Here is a 9,765-nt window from a genome sequence, read left to right as displayed (position 1 = left end):
TTTGATTCTTCTGGACACCAAGAACTTGGATGTGATCCTCGGGATGAATTGGTTGGCTCAATTCCAAGGAGTAGTGGATTGTGCAAGGCGCACTGTCACTCTGTACTGGGGGCCGGATCAACCGGTTGTTTTCTTTGCACCCCCAACTTCCGCCGGCAGTTCAGTACTTCATCAGTTAGGACTGCCAGAAATCCCTATCGTCAGTGAATTCGGTGACGTGTTTCCGGAAGAACTACCCAGTATGCCGCCCAAGTGGGAGATTGAGTTCCGGATAGATCTTGCTCCAGGAACAACTCCTCTATACAAGCGGCCCTACCATATGGCAGCAAATGAACTGGCCGAAGTCAAGAAGCAGTTGGAAGAGTTGAAGGAAAAGGGGTATATATGGCCGAGCACTTCCCTCTGGGGTGCTTCCGTGATTTTTGTGGATAAGAAAGACAAGACAAAGAGGATGTGCATTGACTATAGAGCTCTCAATGAAGTCATTATCAAAAACAAGTACCCACTTCCCCGGATCGATGATCTGTTCGATCAGCTTAAAGGTGCCACGGTCTTTTCTAAGATCGATCTTCGTTCCGGATATCACCAATTGCGTATCCGTGAAGAAGATATCCCGAAGACCGCATTCACGACGCGGTACGGACTGTATGAATTCACGGTGATGTCGTTCGGTCTGACCAATGCTCCTGCCTTCTTCATGAACTTAATGAACAAAGTGTTCATGGAATACTTGGATAAGTTCGTTGTGGTCTTTATTGACGACATACTGGTGTACTCGCAGACAGAGGAATACCATCAGCAGCATCTCCGTTTGGTGTTGGGAAAACTCCAGGAACACCAACTGTATGCCAAGCTCAGCAAGTGTGAGTTCTGGTTGTCCGAAGTCAAGTTCTTAGGGCACGTGATATCTGCTTAAGGAGTTGCTATGGATCCCGAAGCGGTGACCGCCGTCACTGATTGGAAGCAACCCAAGACAGTCACTCAGGTCCACAGCTTTTTGGGTTTGGCCGGATACTACCGGAGATTCATCGAGAACTTCTCCAAAATCGCCAGACCCATGACGCAGTTGTTGAAGAAAGTAGAAAAATTTGTGTGGAGCCCACAATGCGAGAAAGCATTCCAAACTCTCAAAGAAAAGCTGGTTTCCTCGCCAGTGTTAATTTTACCGGATACTCGCAAGGACTTCCTGGTGTACTGTGACGCTTCGCGCCAAGGACTGGGGTGCGTACTAATGCAGGAAGGTCATGTGGTAGCCTATGCCTCCCGCCAGCTTCGGCCTCATGAAGGCAACTACCCTACCCATGATTTGGAGTTGGCCGCAGTGGTTCATGCTCTACAGATCTGGCGGCATTATCTCATTGTAAATCGCTGCGAAATATATACCAATCATAAGAGTTTGAAATACATCTTCACTCAGTCGGATTTGAATCTTCGGCAGAGAAGGTGGTTAGAGCTCATCAAGGACTATGATGTGGGAATCCACTATCACCCTGGTAAGGCCAACGTGGTCGCCGACGCACTAAGTCGAAAAAGCCATTGCAGCACTCTTGGCGTCCGTGGCATTCCACCGGAACTTAATCAACAGTTGGAAGCCCTGAACCTAAGCATCATTGGCCGTGGATTCTTGGCTACGCTGGAAGCCAAGCCTACCTTGCTCGATCAAATCCGCGAGGCTCAGAAGAATGATCCAGATATGCATGGGATCCTCAAGAATATGAAACAGGGTAAAGCCGCTGGTTTCACAGAGGATGAACGCGGAACCCTATGGAACGGAAATCGTGTATGCGTTCCGGATGACAAGGAACTTAAAACAGTTGATACTTCAGGAAGCTCACGAAAGTTCTTATTCCATCCATCCTGGCAGCACGAAGATGTACCTGGACTTGAAAGAGAAATACTGGTGGGTTAGTATGAAGCGGGAAATTGCAGAGTTCGTGGCCCTTTGTGATGTGTGCCAGCGTGTCAAAGCAGAGCACCAATGACCGGCCGGACTTCTCCAACCTCTACAAGTACCAGAATGGAAATGGGATGAAATTGGGATGGATTTTATCATCGGACTTCCAAAAACCCAAGGCGGATATGATTCTATATGGGTAGTCGTGGATCGACTAACCAAGGTAGCTCGGTTCATTCCCGTAAAGACCACCAATGGAGGGAACAAATTAGCTGAGCTCTACTTCGCTAGGATCGTGAGTCTCCATGGCGTTCCTAAGAAAATTGTATCTGATCGGGGAAGCCAGTTCACCTCTCACTTCTGGAAGAAACACCAAGAAGAGTTGGGTACCCGATTAAATTTCAGCACCGCGTATCACCCGCAGACAGATGGACAGACCGAGCGTCTGAATCAGGTCCTCGAAGATATGCTCCGTGCATGTGTTCTAGATTTTGGGAAGACATGGGATAAGAGTCTCCCCTACGCCGAGTTCTCCTACAATAACAGCTACCAAGCCAGCATACAGATGGCACCCTATGAAGCGTTGTATGGCCGCAAATGCTGGACAGCACTATTGTGGGACCAAGTTGGGTAAAGCCAAGTGTTCGGGACTGATATCTTGAGAGAAGCTGATGCTAAGGTCAGAACCATTCGGGATAATCTAAAGGTGGCACAGTCTCGGCAGAAGAGTTACGCAGACAACCGACGCCGTAACCTGGAATTCGCAGTGGATGACTTTGTGTATCTCCGGGTCACGCCGTTGCTGGGCGTACACAGGTTTCAAACGAAAGGGAAGCTCGCACCTAGGTTCGTGGGGCCTTTCCGCATCATTGCTCGACACGGAGAAGTTGCTTACCAGTTGGAGCTGCCCGCATCCTTGGGCAACATGCGGATGTGTTCCATGTGTCGCAACTCAAGAAATGTCTTCGAGTGCCGTCCGAGCAGGCCGATTCAGAGCAAATTGAAGTTCGCGAAGACTTGACCTACGTGGAGAGGCCAGTGAAAATCCTGGACACCTTGGAGCGCAGGACCAGGAATCGGGTAATCCATTTTTGCAAGGTCCAATGGAGAAACCACGCCGAGGAAGAAGCTACTTGGGAATGTGAAGATGAGCTGAAGGCAGCCCATCCAGATCTCTTCGCCAGTTCTTCCGAATCTCGGGGTCGAGATTCCGTTTAAGGGGGGTAGGTTTGTCACGTCCCAAAACGATCCTAAAATATATCCTTTAAATTATGCCCAGAATAAATAAAATCCTTGTGAAAGCCTCCAAAAATTAAAATGTGCAAAGTTAAAAGTCAAATAAGGCTTGGAGGATTTTTATATATTTCCTAAAAGCCTAAAATGTGTAAATAAATTTTAGTGGAATTTTCAGAGCACAAATAATAATTATTAAGAAATAAACAAAGTTAAAAATGTTTTATAAAAAGAAAAACCCTAAAAACCCCTCTCCCCTCTAATGGGCCGGCTCGGCCCATCTCCCTCTCCTCTCTCTCCTCTCCCTCGCGGCCCATTCGGCATCTCCCCGCGTGCGCGCCGCTGACAGGCGGGCCCGCCCGCCACCCTCGCTGACAGGTGGGGCCCACCCATCATCCCCAACCTCTCGCCGATCCCGCCGCCCCGCCCGCGCCAAGCGCCGCCGCCGCCGCCGAATCCGCCGCGTCCCGCCGTCCCCGCGTGCAATTAAGTGGGGGGAATTATTCCCCGTGATCCCCTCCCTGTTTCCCCCCATTTTTCCCTCTCTCTCTCGCATTCAAACGGCTGGAATTGCTCCCGCAAATCTCGCCGGCGCCATTGATGGCGGCCGCACCTCCCGCGCCGGTTTCCTTCCTAGCCGGCCGCCCTCTCTATCTTCCAACCCTATTTAAACCCTCCCCGCACCTCCCTCGCCCATTTCCGCCACTTGCCGCACCTTCTCCCCGCCGGAAACGAGCTCGCGCCGTCGCCCTCTCTCTCCTCCATCGCCGACGACCTCCGGCCGGCCCTCTCCGTTCGCCGGGACCGTCTCCCGCCTCGGCGTCGCCTTCTCCGGCTTCGCCGCACCGCCGCCGACCCCGTCCACCACCTCGCCGACCTCGCTGACCGCTGGAACGCCGTCGTCCCCGTCCACCCGAGCCGCGCCGCCGCCTTCCTCCGCTCCGGTCGCCTCCTTTGTCGTCGACGTCGACCCGGGGTAAGCAGTGGACCACCGCCTCTTTTCCCCCTTCCCTTCCCCTCTCTCGGCCGCTGCTCCGCCGTGCCTATGGCCGCCGCCGGCGACCATAGGAGCGCGGGCGCCGCCTCCCGCTGGCCGCGCCGACGTTGTCACATCCTAAAAATTTCAAATATATAAATTGTTGTTTAATTGGAATTATTAGAATTGATTTTAAAAGCCTAGAAGAGAAGATCTAATTTTAAATAATAAATTCCAATATAAAATGGGGCCAGATAAAATTTTATTAAATACTTTGCTTAATTCTATAATTCCTAGATTTTTCTGGGATTTATTTGAGCTAAGGAAGTATTTTTAATAAATGGAATTGCATTTCATGAATAATTTAAATTGGAAAAAGTTTCAAAAAGTCTCTTTTGGCTTTGGGCCGAAAGTCGGCCCAAAACCCTCTCTCTCTCCTCCTCGGCCCAAGTCGGCCCAGTCCGCAGCCGCCGTTCGCGCGCGTCCGCCCGCTGACAGGTGGGGCCCGCCTGTCAGGGTCGTCGTCTTCCTCGCGCCGCCGCCGCCCGAAACCCTAGCGTCGCGCCGCCGTCGTCACCTTCCAAATCCGGCCGATCCTTTCCGTTTCCGATGAAATCAATAGAGGGGAAATGATCTTCGGGACCTCCTCTACCTTTTCCCTTTTGGAACTTTATCTAAATCGCTTTGGAAATTCGTGGATTCGATCTCGAATCGGATTCGTCTCTCTCTCCCGAACCCTAACCTTTCCTTCGCGTCGCTGGTCGCCGTGGGCCTTCGCCGCCGCCTCCTTGCCCCTTTAAAAGGATCCCCGGCGTCTCCGCTACCTGTCGCCACCCTCGCCTTCGCCTCTCGTTGCTGGTAGAGCTCTAGCACCGTGTAGCTTAGCGCCGCCGTCGCCGCCGCCGCTCCAGCCGTGCGCCGCCGTTGCTCCAGTCGTCACCGTTGCTCGGGAAGGCCGCCGTCGTGGTCGCCGTCGCATCGCCGTCCTCGTCCGCCCCTCCGCCGTCGCTGTCGACCGCCGGAACATCGTCGCCGTCGTCAAGCCGGAGGTCGCCGCCGCTTCTTCTTCGCCGCTGTCGCCGACCGTTGTTCTTCCACCGTTTCTTTGGTCACCGGTGAGATCGCCGTGCCGTCCGCTACCCGTAGGTGCTCTCCGTTCGCGCCGCCGCGCCGTCGTTCACCGGCGAGCTCGCGCGGTTCGGTCGCTGCCGGAGGTGACGTCACCGCTGACGCCATCGGTGCCGACCGCTGTGGTCTGGCTGTGGACCGATCGATCCCGGCCGTTCGTTTTGGATGGATCGATCTCGGCCGTCCGTTCTCGTGAACCGTCGCCGTGCACCCGGTCCACCGCAAACCCTAGCCGCTGACGCAATAAATCCTCTTTTCCTTTTCAAAAATAATTCATTATTGCGTCATAATTCAATTAAAATCCATATAAGTGTTTTAATCCGACTTAATCTTTAAAAATTCATAACTAATTCATCTTAGCTCGGATTTAGTTGGTTCAAGTCTCTAAATTTTTCTAAAATTGAGATCTACATGTTAAAAATATCCACATGTACTGTTCATGCTTGTTTATGTGCTGTTTTGGTGTTTTGCTCTTTTTTGTTTAGATTCCGACGTTTCCGGAGAGTCCGTTTTCGCAGGAGAAGAATTTGAAGAGTTCCAAGGCCAGCAAGGCAAGTCACACAGATCCCAAACAACCCCTTTGAGCATGTTGATCCCATTTAAAGCTATTGTTTATATTCAACTATTGCATTTATTTTCGAATGTCATTGGGTGGAATTAACCTATTGTTTGTTATAGCCCTTTTGTTCTTGATTACTTTATTCCTTGATACCTTGGGTTCTTATAAATTGACTAGTTGAGCTTTATATTGGTTCAGCTAGATATTAGATGTGATTGCTTAGCCATGCTTAGAAACTTTAGCACACTATTGGGATAACTTATGACTCACTATTATTTAATGATGGCTTAATGATGACTCATGATGGTTAATCATGATTGGTAAATTAATTAATTTGCCAACTAAAACCTGATAATGGTGGGTTGTGAGCACATGGTTTTGATGGTCGTGCTCATGACAATTAAGGACCGGTTCACGAGTTTCGGTTGTGAAACATTAACCGTGCCAACCACAAGCCAGCGTGGGCAACGGCTTTACCTTTTGTATAGCATGGTTCATGGCGGGGCACCAGACTGAGAAGTGGCGGAGATAAGCCCACGGGGGTCGCTGGAGAGTCCATGCCTTGTTTATAAGGGGGTGATTATGATCCAGGAACGGTGTGCTGTGGTGGATTGTGTTGTGCGAGGGGTACTGTCACAGCTCCTTTCTGAGGTACCGTGGTGGTGGTATCAAGGCGCATGGTGACATGTCGTGGGGCTGTGTCTTATGGGTACAGTGGTACACCTCTGGTCAGAGTAAAACTATTCGAATAGCCGTGCCCGCGGTTATGGGCGGGTCTAACAATGTCTTTCGTGATTAGTCTCACACCTCTCATCATAATAAAAGATACTATGACTGGTAATAATTTGATTAGCTCCTGGTTTGGAATGGAATATTCCTGGTTTGGAGATAGAACTGTGCAGCCGGGATTGGTTGTTCAGAATGGTTGGGCCTATGCAACAGGGTATGTTGTATAGCGTTGGTTTAATATTGTTTAATTATTACTCAACTGTTTTACTAAATTCTGAAATGTTTATTAAATGCTGTTTATGCAAATGAAACCCTACTATGCCATCCTTTGTTATCCTGTGCACTTGCATATTTGCTGCGTGGCTTGCTGAGTATGTCATATACTCACCTTGCAATCATTCATCAGAGGAGGAGTTCTACAGTGATGCTGATGGTGTGGAGGATTAGGTGTAGCCCTGGTCAAGCTGCCTGTGGAGTGGAATCGTCTGCGCCGTTTATCTTATTTTCCGCTGCTTAGATCTTTATTGATTGAGAGGAACTATCTACCTCTGTAATGACATTTTATTCGCTTATTAATTAGAGTAATAATTGTACTCTATTACCAATTTGTTATTGTGTGCCTCGGCTGATTCCTGGACGAGGGTTCGCGCACATGTAAACGTTTGGAATTTTGGATAGAAATTCCGGGCGTGACAGACGTGGCCGCCTCTGGGCGCGCCATGTGGCCGCCGCGTGGGGCCCGGCCATCAGCAGCCCGCGCCCTCGGGTGCGGCTGACGCGTGGGGCCCATGGCGCCGGTCGGTGTGAGCCCGGGTGCGCCTGGTCCACCGTGGACCGTGAGGCTGCCGCGTGGGCCCCACTCCCGTGGACCCGGTCCGCGCGCCCTCTCCCCTCGGCTGACGCAATAAACCTTTTTTAAATTAAAATTTAAGTGAAGAAATTCGTAAATATTCATTTAAAGAGCGGATAAACTTCAAATGGCCATAACTTGGCCATTTGAACTCGGACTTGGACCGTTCAAGTCTCTAATTTTTCCTTAAGAAGTCAAGAACCCATTTTTGTGCTTTGTTCTTGCTTGTTATATGGAGTTTATTGGAGTAAAAGCCTTTTTCCTTTCTGTTGGTCGTGTAGACGCTGCAGCTTCGGAAGATCCGCTCTACGTGGAGGTTGAAGCCGACGTTTGGGAAAGCGAGCAAGGCAAGTCACATCATCTTTGAACACATTGGATCCGAGTTTGTGAAATTATTTTGATTTAAATTAATGCATTATCGCTTGATTTAAATTCCCGCGTTATCACTGTTTTATTTTGCCATGCCTATTTGCCTTTGTTATGACCTTATTATTATTGTTATTGTGATTATTACCTTGTTCACCCTAGAATAAACAAAACCCAACTAGTGGGTACTCTATTCATGGTACCACTAGTATGAATTTAGGTAGATGTTTCGCTGTTTAGTTAGGCAACATTAGGTGGTTTTATAACTCTAGACTTTGGGAATATTCATATCACTTGGACATTATGGAATGGTTGGATTATTGTGGAATTGGATGCACACCTTCCCCTCTATTCAAAACCCTCAAAATGGTTTTAGGCTGAGCTCGGGGTGCATGGTTTCGATAGTAGCACCTCGGCCATATAAGGACCGGTCTTCGGGCCTTTCTTGCAAAGCACTACCGTACTTCCACATGTCTAGTGGGTAAGGCTTAGTTTGTGGCTCAGTCTGGTTATAAACAAAAGTACACGGATGGAGATGGACGAAGTCGGGGGTCGATGGACATCTCTAGGACAAATGAAGGCTACACGAGCTGCGGCCCGGTAGTCGAGATGTCATGGCACAGGGCTGGTGTCCTGCTGCTAGGGGCTCAGTCCTGCCTACCTGTCCCGGAGGTTCCGGCCGTAGGTGGGGTTGGGTCGGTACTCTTGTCTATGGCTAGGATGGGTTGGAAACTATGTCACGTCTTCTGTCCATATGCCGTGGTGGTATGTGGCACGTGGTTGCACGTGAGGAAGACGTGTCTTGTGGGTAAAGATGTACACCTCTGATCAGTGTACAATCTATTCGAATAGCCGAGCCCTCGGTTATGGGCAAGCCTAGCAATGTACCCAAGTTAGTGTTTTAAATTCTTAAAAACCTTCTTAATAACTAAAATGTGGAACGGTTGGCCTGGGTTGGTTTGGGACGAGCTGGGACCCAGGGTCGGGTTGCCAGTTCGGTCTGAATCATCGTAGGCCTTGGGATAAGGCAGGTTCGTGTGGGTTCACGGCCTTATTTAATAATATTGAATAGTTCTAGGATCGTGTTTTAAAAGTAGCTTTGAGCAACTAAGTGTCTTTTAAATGCTGTTTACTACAAATCCTAACCCCCTATATTATAACTCCTTTGTACTCCTTTGCATTTATTCTGCACTTGTGGGTGTGTCTTGTTGAGTACGGTGGTTGTACTCAGTCTTGCTCAATTTTTCCGAAACCCAGAAGAGGAGCTCTTGAATGATGAAGGCTTTGGTGTCTGGCTCGTGCCTGCCGTCAAGCGCCTGTGGTCGTCGCCCTAGTCTTCTGCTGGTTTTCGTTGTCTTCTTGTGTGCTGGGCCTTCGTTGCCCATGTAATAATTAACTATTTACGCTTCCGCTTGTTAAACTCTAAATTGTATCAACTTTTGGTGTACCTTGCCTCCTGGGACAAGGAATAATACACGCACGCAAGGAACGCCCGTTGGGTTATTTCCGGTCGTGACAGCAATCAACTCGGCCCATGGTTGTTGCTAAGGTGCTCCTTGAGGTTGCTGTGGCATGGGCTCAAATTGATTGTATTGAGGAACGAACTGGGGTTGAGCCGATCCTGCCTGCTGGTATTGAACTTGCGGTGATGGCGGCTGTTACTGATAATTCAAATTGCCCCCCTGGTAATTTTGAAGATCCTGCTGAATATTGCGCACCAAATGCTTGGGAATAACTTGAGGTATCACCGTGCCATCTGGTTGTACGTGATGAACCAAATGCTCCGGGACAACTTGATTTGCAGCATGCTGCACAGGCTGACTGTCACGACCGGAAATAACCCAACGGGCGTTCCCTACGTGCGTGTATTATTCCTTATCCCAGGAGGCAAGGTACACCCAAAAGTTGATAAAATTCAGAGTTTAACAAGAGGAAGCGTAAATAATTAATTTATTACATGGGCGGCGAAGGCCCAGCACACAAGAAGACAAACGAAAAACAGCGGAAGACTAGGGCAACGACCACAGGCG

This window comes from Oryza glaberrima, chromosome 5, assembly GCF_000147395.1.
Source record: "Oryza glaberrima chromosome 5, OglaRS2, whole genome shotgun sequence".
Taxonomy (NCBI): domain Eukaryota; kingdom Viridiplantae; phylum Streptophyta; class Magnoliopsida; order Poales; family Poaceae; genus Oryza; species Oryza glaberrima.
The sequence above is the reverse complement of the archived record's forward strand: the minus strand, read 5'-3'. Positions refer to the sequence as shown.